The sequence below is a fragment of the Molossus molossus genome, unplaced genomic scaffold (assembly GCF_014108415.1).
Source record: "Molossus molossus isolate mMolMol1 unplaced genomic scaffold, mMolMol1.p scaffold_m16_p_10, whole genome shotgun sequence".
NCBI lineage: Eukaryota > Metazoa > Chordata > Mammalia > Chiroptera > Molossidae > Molossus > Molossus molossus.
In genome coordinates this window covers 13,726,704-13,739,938 of record NW_023425345.1, presented here as the reverse complement: position 1 = coordinate 13,739,938, position 13,235 = coordinate 13,726,704, and the positions used below count along the sequence as shown (strand labels likewise).

Here is a 13,235-nt window from a genome sequence, read left to right as displayed (position 1 = left end):
GTATCACACTCATTAGCACTCACTCATTCACGACACACTTCGGGTTAATTCTCCTGAAGTTCCCAGCAACCTTTAGTCAAGACTCTTGGATATGCCCATTCCTAGACTTTCCTCGTGTATTGGCTTAGTTGAGAGGCTGCTAGGGATATTACTGAAAAGATCATGTGTTCAGTTGCCTTCATTTCTTAGCTTATCTGCATAGTTTTTCTGTAGAGGATGGCTCGAATATGTGTTCTTTTGCTTAGCTGCTTTTGCTGTAAATTTAGCGTGAGCATCGGTGGAGTTCTGAATCTAGGAAGGACTCCAACTTTCCTGACGTGGAGACTGAGACGCGGAGTTGGAAATGACTTGCTTACGGTCATTATGCAGTAAATGGTAGAATCAAGATGTAAACTCAGGTCTTCTCTCTGCAAGGCCCAGGTGCCTCACAGAGCTCGGGAGACCTGTTGTACAACTCTGGACAAGTCAGTGATGCTTCCTGGGCCTCTGTTTACTCGCTTGTAAAATGGGGCTAATGATCTCTTTCTTGTAAGGATTGTTTGAGGATTACATGGGATAATGTATGGAAAGTACTTAGAGTATCCCCAGACACATAGTAGGTCCTAAATAAATATTGGTTTGCTTCCTCTGAGCACCCCTCCCAGGATCTGATACGGTTTGTGAAGAAGCAGTGTTACTGCTGTACATACAGAGACCTTGGAACTTGCACTGTGGACAATACTGATGTGATAGGACTCCCTCTCCTATCACCCCGGAGAGACCACAACAATCAATCCTGTTTTCTTATAGAGTAATTGTTAGACCGAGACAGAATGAACTAAATGTCCACCTTTCCTGAAACTTGGATTGCCCATAGGGAACAGCATGAGTCAAATGTCTCTTGATATTTGCAAATCAATTAGACCTTTTTACTTGGCAAGTAGGTTTTGGTTTAGTTTCATTTTTTTTGTTGTTGTTTGTTTTGTTTTGCTTTGAACACACTTTTCCTGGCTCCAGAATTAAAAGAAAGGGCAAAACAAGCTTACGTGGGCCTTAAAATGTACATGAATTCTTTGTAAGTTTTTTGTGAAAGCAAATCTTGCTTAATCACCAATATATAAAACAGACAAAGTAAAACTGCCCTGACTCAGGCAAGGGCAGGGGGACCAGGGCTCAGCTTTCTCTCCTGTCCCTTAACTCCCTTGGATGGGGCCTGGGTTTTCTCCACTCACATTCAGACGTCATGGAAGAAAATTTGTAAACCATTGATCCAGAAGAAGCCAATTAATCAATCTGACATACACTCGATCTTAATTCCTGACACAGAAGACAGCATTATATTTTAAATTTTAAAAAGTCTTATCGTTTGCATAATAATGACACCATTCTTTAGGATGAGGTTTTGAAAGTCAAAATCCCCAGTGTATATTTTAATCTTCCTGGCTGGGGGGATGAGACTCAGAGTCATGGCCACCACTAAACTAGGCTGGCAGCCTGGCTGCTAGAAGGGCCAACCATTCCTGGCACCCTCTAAGAACTCCAATGGTTTTCTGGTGCTGGGCACAGGAGTCTGGGGATGCTTCGTCCCCTTAAGGCAGGGCTGCGGTCATTCTTAGGGCAGCAGGCGTAGTGACTCAGTGAGGGTTCACTTTGTGCTCTCTCTGTGCGGGGTCTGCTGCTTTCCTTCCCTGGGGGCAAACCCTGCGGGCTCCTCATGATGGAGGACCAGGCAGTGGGTCCCAGCTGAACCCCCGCGGAACTTTCACTTGCCATTGGAAGATCAGCTAGTGCAGAGGACTCGCTCGGTTATAAAAGAGCTGAGTTTTCTTAGTCCATAGATCAGTGAATTCAGAATCAGAGAAATTTAGGACTTTTCTGTCATGTTGTACAAAGAAAGGTTACTTTATGTCCATATATTTTAAAACATTGTCGAAATAGTGGTATAAAGACTTGGATTTCGCCATAAATATAACTATCAGTTATCCTACCACAATCCCAGAAAGATGTCATTCTTTGTCTATTCATAATGTCTACAATGGACTAATTGTATTTCACTGGGGATATAGGAATATAACAGTGTTTACCTATTGCCTTCTAAAGTTTAGTCCTTTGGAGTGTCCTATAGGCTTGGTTTCTGATTCTACATCAGGATATTTCACACAAAAATCATTTCTCACCAATTAAGAGGCCACACTTGAAGGTCAAAGTCTTTCTCTTTATCTTTGAATGACTCACATTACTTCTTTTTCCACAACCAAAATAAAGACACTTGTTGCTACGGGCTAGCACTAGAAACCAAATACAGTGTGGTTTACTAGAAAGGCAGCAACATAATTTGCTCCAGTATTAATTTTGAAAAAAAAATAAGGATTTTTAATGACCTCTAAATTGCAGCTATGGTCATTATGAGTAATTTTTAAATGCACTAGAGTGAACTGATTCATCCTTTTCTTCAAAATCTCCCTATCAGCCACTATGCAATTCTGCTCCAGCAGGTGGGATCGGAACTTGGTGGGTGAACAGGAAACACGTATTGGCGCTATATATATATATATATATATATATATATATATATATATATACACACATATATAAATCCTAACAATTTGAACTCAAAGGTTTAAAAATGGGACAGATTTCTTTTAAAAATAATGAATTTCCCACTGAAAGCGATTATGTGAAGGTTGTCTGGACACCTGTGAGAGATCCTGGGACCATATTCCTGTATTGAACACAGTACATGGCAGCTATGGTCCTTTTGAGTCTAAGGAATCTGGAACAATGGAAGAAATGCTGAAGAAAACCCACCCAGGCCAAACATTCAATATGGTTGGAAGTCACTTACATGGCCTTCAGGAAAGAGGTTGGATTCTTTTCTAAATTAGAAAGTGAACATCTGTTTTCTATTTATCATTTGAGCTCCCCAAGATGCTGAAAACATTGTTGCTTACTTGATGCTAAAACAAAAGACAGGTGACTGGGCTAGTCCCTTCTACGACCAGGTACAGTCCCAGAGTCGTACCAGTGCCATGAATGTTACACCCACTCGGCCATTAGAGTGAAACGGCATTTATACAATTTAACAGAACATTCCTTGTTGACAAAGTCTTGACATTCAAAATTTACTATTTCTATATTTATTTTGTCAGTAATTTTTCTCCAGAGCCTGCAAACCAAAGGCTGCTCTGCAGACCGGTTGGCCACCACCTAACCTAGGCCTTGACCCCTCCGTGAGGAGGAGCATGTGCACTGACAGAATTCCAATGGTCAAACAGCTGACTTCTAGAATAATAGCACTTCCCTTTAAATAATGCATGATCAGTGGAGTAATTCAATAATCTTCAGGGCAAACTTGCTAGTTACAAGAGTTTTGGGCGGAATTGTGGCATCATCAAAACCACACCAATTAGCTGAGTCTCACATTTTGTCCGGGATGCAAGCTACTCACTTTCCTCCACCCCCAAAGGAGAGGGTGTAATGCTGAGGGCTCACTGGGGTCATCGCTTGGAGAGCAGAGAACTCTGCCATTCATCACTGGGAAACACGGTGCTACCTCCCCGGGGCCTGCATATGGTTGTGTTTCCTACAGGTCTCTGGGAATGCAGCTGGCTCATTGGGCTCAACTTTAATTTCTTCTGAAATTCCTCTCTTGTTTCCTGAGAAGGCTTTAATTATTTTAATTTTACCACGAAAAAGAGGAGACGCTGATGTGAAGAATCAGTATTTAAATAATGAAAAATGCAAACATTTTTCCAGATAGGGAAAAATACGCAGTTCTGAAGACATTTACTTGTCACTCCTTGGGTTCCGAGGCATACACCTATTCTTAGAAATTGCTAACAAAGGGAGGTCCTAAATTCGATTGTATTTTGAAAGCAGGAAAAAAAGAAGGGAGATGATTCAAGTTGGATTTCAAGGGTTATTTTTAGAACCTTCACAGTGGTTTCTTATGGAAAATACCAATGGGATTATTAACTTACAAAAACTAATTTGCATTTAACTTTGATTAACTGAGGCTTGATTACACAATCAAATATTACAGTTAAAATCTAGGGCAGGCAGAAAGTCAGGTTTCCTGCGGCAACTAGTTATCCGTAACCTCCAGACATGATGACCACTTAGAATAACCCAGTGTGGGTAGTTTCTCACATTGTTCCATGGACTACCGTATCTAACAAAAACTCACTCAGTTGGCATAATTTTGCGTGGGAGAGTGGTAGGTAAATTGGGTAAAATGTGAGCAGTTTTAAAGTTGTCTCTATTTTAGCATTTCAATTGTGCCTTTCTTTTCCGAAAAAATGAGAATCACTTCTCAGTATTTCTTGCACATTTTGTGGCTTTCTATGGAAAACGAGACTCCTTTCGTGAATTCCTAATACAAAGAAAATTGTGATGAGACTATTATCCAGACCCGAAATATAATATATCTTGAATGGTTATTATTTTCTGAATTAATATGATTCACATTTACTTAAGGCCTTTTGATAAGTTCATAGTTTACCTTTTAAATATTCTATGGAAATCACACTTGAATTAAAACAGATGCTTAGTAAAGATACGAAAAAGAGTTTCACATCCTTATGCACTTAGATTAACATGGGTGTGTGCACACATAGTTAAACATATATCAGGAATGAAGTGACTTACCATTAGCATCAAAGTTCCTGCCAAACCCTTTGAAATTAGAATTGTGTTTGAAGAAGTTTTTCTAAGATATATACATATTGCCTGCCTTATTCGGGGCTAGCGGACTCTGCACATTTCTGCTTTGTTGCAGAAAGGTTTTTCCAGGAAAGATTGACCTTTGGCATCTGTAAAAGTGAGCACAGAAAATGTTCTCTCTTCTATGAATTGCATGTCATAAACTTTTCTTGAAAACCTATCAAACGTAGACATCGATTTCACTTTGGGCCTGTGTTAATTTTTAATGGCCAGTGTTTGCTGGTCTCGCTCCTTCTCCATCGGACGAGGTCATCTTTTCTAGGAATCACAGCCCTGTTGGACCCGCCCCACCCCCAGCAGTCAGCAGCTCATTCGCAGCCGCAAATTCTCATAACCCCGAAGACCAAAGTCTTCCTGTTGCCCAATCCGGTCAATGTTTGTGTATCTTTGAGTCTAAAAGGAATGAAGCCGAGCTCTAGGGCGCTGCCCTTTTCTGCAAACCCCCCTTTCTATTGGAAGCGCCAACGCCAGGACAGGTGTGAAAATAGTGCTGATCAGTCTGTCTCTGTGTCCAAGGCCAGGGAGCCAAAGTGCAAAGCTGAGGGACAGAAGAGAGCTAGAGACTCAGAGGAGAAACATTACCTTTAGGACTCTTTGGAGAAATGGTCCTACAGAGTGGGAGCGCAGCGTGATGTATTACTTTAGCCTGATACAATGCCCTGGGGGACGAGCATCTCGCCAGGACAGCACAATTTACTAGCTTAGGTCTGTTTCCAGGGCTGGGAGGAGATAGATGTAGTCAACAAAATTATACTTTGGCAAGAGAAATGCTTTGCTGGACAGAAATGTTGTCCTAAGGGAATGGTTTGGTTCGTCAATGTCTAAGGTAAAAGATAATCAAATGCCAAGAGGTCATTTTTGTGTTTGAATTATTTCAGTTGGGTCTGCTAGACAAGTTAGCTACCACTTTCCAGTTAAAGAGCTTCAATTATTTAGAACATGTTATAGGATTTGAGGATGATCTGCTTGTGACATCTGTCAGACCAGGGAAGGAGGCAGTGTGTGGACTGGCTAACAGCACAGGGTTTGGAGTCAGACAGGCTTGGATTCTGCCACTTACTCACCGTTCACCTCGGACAAGGCATCACATCTTCTAAGGCTCAGATCCTTTTACGTAAAGTGGACATAATAAGTGTAACTCTCAGGGCTCTTCTGAAAATTATATGCAAATGTACGTAAAGTCTTTTGTACAATCTGTGGTATGTAGTAAACTCTAAATATATGTTATCTATTATTGTTATTATGGAGTTGAGTTGGCAGCTATCATCCTCTTCCTCTTAAAAATATACCCTTCACAAAGTTTGGTTGAAAAAGATGGCCTTTCTAGATAATGGAGGACTATTCTCCATTAAAATGAACGAAAAACTGTTCTTTTGAAACAGTGCTGTACACAGGGGTGGGCAGAGGTAGGTTTACAGTTGTAGCACAAAGAAATGATACGATAATTAATAAATAATAATGCAAGAATGGCCTCTGTGTTTCGTGTACTCACAACTAGAAACCTCCTTTTGGCCACCCCTACAGACTGCCCTGAAGGGTTTTAACCTGAAATAGACCCTTTCTGAGAATGGATCCTCCCATCAAGCCCAACAAAGCAAAGTCGCAAGGGCTTCTCTTATCTTTTGTTTCCTCTGTTTCCTTCCAAACAACCATGGTCTAAAAGAATTGGGTTTTCAGTGTTAGCACCCATTTGCTTATTTTAAAACCATGCTGCGGGGCACAAAGTGGGCAAAATAAATGGCCAGAGGGGTTTCTCAGTCACTTTCAACCAGCCTCTGGCTTTCTCTCCCCTCTCTCCATGTCTTGCTGTACCTCTTTCTTTTCTCTTCTTCATCTGTACCTTCCAGTGGCCTGCTACTGGCAGCCATCGGCACCCTATTTACTCACCGCTGAACTTTGGGGCCAAAGCTCACGCTCTGTGGAGTGGATGGTAGGCTAGCGATTAGGGTTTAGCTTCCTCCCTGGAATGACTGAAAACCAAGGCTCTGTCTCCTGCCAACCACGCTTTGGGAATAAGCAGCCCCCAAGTATACAGTGTCACCAGGCCACGTAATCACTACTCCATCTTGGACCTATGCCGGAGTGGAATAAAAACAGACCGCAAGAGAAAGCCTACGGAGGGATATTGAGGAATCGCAAATGTGGACCTTAGTTATCGCTTTTCTTTTCTTTTTTGAGAAAGACTGTGACGGAAATTGTAAGATGAGTCCGGCTCCAAGCTGGAGATTGTCGCTGTGCCACCAGCATTATCTCCTCCGCTTACACTGTTATTGTTAGTTCACTCTTTCAGATGTGGGAAGAAGGGCCTTGCAGGCAAAACAGAAAGCCCTCGTGAATAGGGGGTCACGCCCCTCTTTCTGGTGCCACAGAGAGATGAATCAGCTAAAGAGGTATTAGAGCACATTCTCTTTATTTTTAGTTTCACTCCAACATCTATCATTTCTCTGTTCTTTGCCACTTGGCACCTGCCCTGAATTCTCAGGGGCCCTGCTCCCTGTCAGTCTCCTCACTTGGGCCTCTGTGTTTTGCTCCGGACACATCTGGAGATTTTCCCAGCGGTGGGTGTGACACAGTCAGGATGGCAGGTGGAGGGGAACGTCCGCCAGGGCAGGCTGGGCGTCTGAAGGGAGAGAGTGGCAGGCCAGGCCCCTGAGGAAGGCATCTGGGCCTGCCTCCCGGGTTAGCCATCGGAAGGCAGCCCCCTGCGGCGACAAATTGAGAGGAGGAGGGAGGGACTAGATGGTGGTGAAGGCGTTGCATGATACAAGCAACTGTGTGGTGTGCACCTCAGTGCCACTGGGTCGTGTGTGATGTCCCTTCCGTGCCTGTGCCAGCATGGGGAGTGTTTCGAGAGCACCTAGCACAGAGCAATCAGCAGAGAGGAAATGGGAAGAAGGCAGTGTGGTATATTGAACACAACATGGGTTCCAGCCCCAGATCCTTGGTGCGGGTGCACAAGTCATCCGAACTCTCTGAGATTCCACTTTCTCCTGTAGACAGCAGAAGTGCTAGGTGAAAAGATGGAGCACTTCTTCCAACAGCAAGACCCTGAGGAGCCCCCGGCTGGTTATGCTACCCACTTCTTAATCAATGAGGTATATACGGCATATCCGTGTTTCTCCCTAAAACGAGGGGAACACACAGTGAATAGAAGTTTGATGAGAGAACCTGGAGTTTCCTTATTGTCAGGTTTAACCTGAGATAAAATCAAGATCTGTAGGCTGAATTTAAGGAAATCGGGGATCAATGTTGAGTTTGGTGGAGAAAAATGGGAAAATGTCCTACATGGGGATGGGTTGGGGTAAGGGGAGCAGATAAGACCCTCTGTGGGGATTGCACAAGCCAACTCAAGACAGGATACATGTGCAATTAGGAGGAGGAGAAGAAGGATGAGAATCATTTGCTGGAGCTCTTGAAACAACAGACAGAATCAAATTACATTTTGTGAAACAGAGTCCTAAAGGCTTTGAGGAATCAGGAAAAGGGATGGTCCTCCCTTGCGTGGGCACCTGGAAATGCGAGTGAGTGTGAGGAGACTCTTTCTAGAAATCCCTGGGGATGGCTTTTTACCATCACACTTCACAAAGCTGCTCTTTCAAAGACAAATAAGGAACAAGCCCTGGGAGGGGTGTTAATATTGTTGACCAGAATGTTGAACTTCCTAGCGCTTAATGTGGCCAATGTTTTATTTTCACTAGATTCCTTGGTATATGAATCCTCTGCATAATATTCAGTTCCTTCAGGGAGACAGAGGCATAGTTTCCCTTTAAAATTCCAGCTATGACTACGTGTTATTTCATCTCGGGAATGTGAATGGGCTTCTAGGCAGGTCCTCATCTCTGCTGCTGGTACCCAACTTCTGCCCAGAGGACAAAATTAGAAGATGACCTTTAGAAACATGGCTTTTCAAATTCCACCACATTTTTTGGTAAAATAAACTTGTGTTAAGGTTATTAAAATTTTAAAATCTGTACAAGGAGTTCTCAAGCAAGTTTTGGTATTATTCATCAAAATACCAAGCACGTATGCAGACTAAAGCTGAATGGTTCATTTAGAGAGTAATTATATTATTTTAGGAACTTTCAGCTAAAATCTGGACTTATTAGACCATTCTGAGGCAATGGTCACTTAGCCTTCTAGCCCATCACTCACTTCTGTGAATTCCTTTCTGAGAACTGGGGAGAGTTGCCCCAGCAGTCATTTTCAGTTTATCACAAAACCTACCCATGGTTGCAGAATTAGCCTCATTAGGAGCAAGCAGTGTGAGGCCTAATGTGTTATGGAGCTGGAGAGGCTGCTTTGAGCAGAGACACTGGGCCAGGATAACACTTGCCTTCTGTCTACTCTTTGGCTCAGATCTTTGTTGGGAAGGCTGTATAGAGGCATGGCTTATGCTAATATTTAGGCATGATTAGCTCTGTCCTGCCCAGTTGGAAGCGAGGGCTCAGGTTCAGGGGCGAAGTGCTCTCTTGTGATGGACAATCTCTTAGCAGGGCAGTGTGCATTCTCTCTTCCCAGACTTCCAGTAAGTACAGCTGCTCCTCCACTTATGATGGGGTTATGTTCTGATAAACCCATCATAAGTTGAAAATATCTTAAGTTGAAAATGCATTGAATACTACACTGAAGAGTATTAATTGTTTCCCCTTGCAGTCACGTGGCTGGCTGAGAGCCGGGGGCTGCTGCCGCTGTCCAGCAGCAGGAGAGAGTATCGTACCTCAAATCACTAGCCCAGGAAAAGGCCACCATTCAGAATTCAGAGCACAGTTTCTATGGGACGCATATCGTTTTTGCACCACTGTAAATTTGAAAAATCATTAAGTTGAACCAGAGTACCTTGAAGACCTTCTGTGCTGGCTTCTTTGTAACCTCACACCAAGCCTCTCACACCTGTGAGAAGGAGGATATTAAGTCCATGGACCTCTGGAGGGGTATGGTCTTCACAATCACCATGATGTCAATTAGATGTATATTTGTACCAAAACTGCACATATAAGTCATTAGGTTGATGAGAAGAAATGACCCCTCAAGGTCTTCTAGCAGCTCCCATATAACAGAAATGGGCAGAGAGAAGTGAGGCTTTTTGACTGTGTGGTAGGTTCTGATAAGAGACCGAGAGAGCTACACGCATCCTCATTCCTGAACTGTGAGCTCAAGTCATTGGCAATGACTTGCAAAGAGAATGATAGGAAAAGGGGGCTGTTGGTTTTGAAACATTCTAATGTACTTCTAAGATTTGTTAATTTAGTGATTTTTTTCTTTTCAAGCCACTTCTAGTCTTCCTCTTTTTCCTCTTCTTTTGGTTCTGATTCAAGAAGAGACTGGTAAAGGTCACTTGTGAACTCTTAGTCTCTAGCATCTCTCATTGAGCCAGTGCTCCCACTGTCCCCTGATATGTGCCCTTGGCAGGCATTTCCTGCAGTCAGACTATCCGCCGTCATAAATTCCTCACATTCTTCAGAATGTCTGTGCCTTCTTTGCCACATCCTTTTTTTTTTTTTTTCTGGTACTCAACAGGCCATAAATCACCTGGACTTCTCTTTTTAAGCTATTGATGTCTCAATACTCCCCTTTCGACCAAACTCTCCTCTTGTTCGTGGCTGTGGCTCTTGGCTTCCCAGCCTTCTCATCTCCCTCGTGTGGATTAGTCATCTGTAGCATCACTGAGAGTGTCTCTTTCTCCTTGTCTTCTATCTGAAATTATGCATCTCTTCAAATGTCAAAGTTACTATGCAGACCATCCTACCTGGTTTGAGCATAGGTAGGCTCCCTGACATGACTTAAACATAGTAGGGCAGACACCTCCATGTAGCAAGAACACTTGAGAAGATGCAAACCTAGGGGATACTGATCAGCTAAGGATAGAGAAGAAACTATAATAAGATCTATAGATATAATCAAATGAAACTGGAAACTTCCACTAAATAAAAGTTTCTCCTGAGATTGAAAGGGGGATGTTTCATTTTTCTGTTCATTTTATATTTAAACTTATTTATTTGCTATTTAGAAATACAGGGGCCCTTGCAATAATATACTACTGATAGCTTCCTTTGGTTGAGTGCTTTCTATTAAGCTACTATAGCAAATATTACTTTTCATGTCTTATCTCATTTCCCTCCTATAGTAACTGCATGGAGTAGGCATTATTATTATAGCCATCTTACATATGAAGAAACAGGTTTAGCAAGGTAATAACTTAACTCAAACCAGATAGCTAGTAACTTTCAGAGCCATCTTAAAAATGGGGAACTTCCAGGTGATGAAAAAGTCTGAAGTTAACACTGTTCCTGGATTCTCAAGGGTACAGAATGCTAATATCCCTGAAGATATGAGTGAGGTCATCGACATCAGCATACTAAGCCCAGGTTTGAGCACATGTAGTAGACAGAGTTTTATCCTCGGTGCTTCAGAGAGCACCAGAAAGAATGGCATGCGTGACTTTTGCCAGAGAAAAAAGTCTGTGCAATCCTGCCATTGAGGGCAAAGCTGGGCATTGGATGCTCACTTCTCACCCAGTGCACTGTGATTCTTTGCAGTTTCAAGAGGGGCAACTGGCTCTGTCCTGTAGCCAGACCAGCTTGTTTCTGATCTCCTTGAATTGCATTAAGTTATAAAAACTTTGTCAAAAATTGAAATATAGACATTTTACCCATAACTTGATATCCCAACAAATCACATTGTCTTCATTTTTCTAATGTTTTTTAGTTCTCACCCAGATGCTCACATTTTGACATAGCTACAGTCATAGCCTAAATTTAATGTGGCTCATTTTGTTTCTTTCACTTAACATTATATCACAAGCATTCTTCATATTGCTACATAATTTTCATTAATTTTAAAGCTGCAGAATATTTTATTGAGTAGATCTTCCATCATTTATTTCTTTAACCACATCCCCATTGTTAGACATTTAGGCTAGTTCCAGTTTTATCGTGATTTTAACAAATATGGCAGCATCTCCGTGAACATAACTTTCTACCCCTTTGAGGTCATTTGTAAGAATTAATTCCCAGGAGTGGAATTACTGAGTCAAAGGATATTACCAGACAGTCCTATTATTTTCTCTGAAAGTAAGTACATTTAATATTTTTGATAAAAGCTCACGACTTTGATTAGGACTGAAAGGGAAGACCGAAGGAATGAAGCAGAGAATTGTATCCAGATTTTCCTCCAGGACTAGAAAAGAGACAGCCAAGGCGGAACACAAACAGGAGTCTCACCTGCATCCCATGAATGAGAAGAAAAGAATCAATTTCTGTTTTCAATTACTGGTGCAGTTTCCTCTGAAGGAAACACGGGGTGTAACCAGGACTTGGGTTTGGCATCCAAAGGTTTGTCAAATAGAAGAAAAACCAGGGAAAATGAAATTGATGACAAGAGACCCTGGTTCTCAACTTTCAAAAGCACCAAGTACCTGTGAGTTTTCTTTTCTAGGGTGGGGGGAAGGGGAGCCCAAGGAGCCAAGATAGCACCCCACCCTACTGTATGGAGTGGGAATCTCCTCTAAATATCACACACTCTGCTTCTATGCTCCTTCTGAACCTAGGTCCTCTCTGGATCACCAGATTTCTGCCCAATCTGCTGTCTCTCAATCTTCTTTCAGAGAGTAATATCCCTGACAGCCTGTGTTCCCATCCAACCCCAAAATTTACTCAACTACATCTGTCCTCCTTTGGCCACCTGCTAATAAGTCATGAAATCCCCAATTTTTATTGAGCACCTACTATGTTCTAGATACTGGTCTCAGTACTGAGGATCTGAAGTGAACAAAACTGACAAAAATGAGATAACAGGTCATCATCCCTTTTATAACCCAGATGACTGTGACAATGATAAAGGAAACTGTAGTTCAGGGTTGCTGAACTCCTCAGTTTAATGACAACTGCCCAGAGCAATTAAGACAGAGATTAGCAAGAGAAGTTGCTATTAGGCCCATCTGAGACTTCTCTTCTGAGGATCGCATTCCCACTAACCTCTCTGAAGGTGTAAAAGAATTTCTTTGCGCACCACAATGTAGCACTTAACTATCTATCTGCCTCTATTTTCTGTTTTATGATGACTGGTCCAATTCCCCAACTTGATTTGAAGCATCTTAAGGGTAGAAACTGTGCCTCACATTTCTGTGTCTAGAAGCACAGCACTAACCACCTTGCAGGCACATCATACACGCTCACGGATTCGTTGATTGAAGTCAAGAGCACACACAGTACACAGAGAGGCGCGTTGTAAAGAAATGTTTACAGCAGAAAGAAAAACCCCAACATCAGCCAGTCTCTGTGCCTTTTTCTTTTCTCATTGAAAGGGGGTGATGATAGCATTTCCCTCTACCAGGCTGTGGTGAGTGAAGGCACATAAAGAGCGGGGAACAGCAAGGGGCACAGAGCAGGCCCTCAGGAAACGTCACCTTCACCACCATCTTTAGCGTGGCCATTAATGGATTAATCATGGGGCTGTGTGGTGAAGTGGTTAGAGCACAAGCTCCGGAGCTGGTTTGCCTGAGGTTAACCACTGGCTCCACCATTTCTAATTATGTG

General features: G+C 42.5%; 1 protein-coding gene across 5 annotated transcripts in view; it reads right to left on the bottom strand.

The window, feature by feature from the left end:
- IGF1 (insulin like growth factor 1) overlaps positions 1–13,235 on the bottom strand; it is a 68,709-nt gene that overhangs the window by 16,941 nt on the left and 38,533 nt on the right. The window lies entirely within an intron of this gene.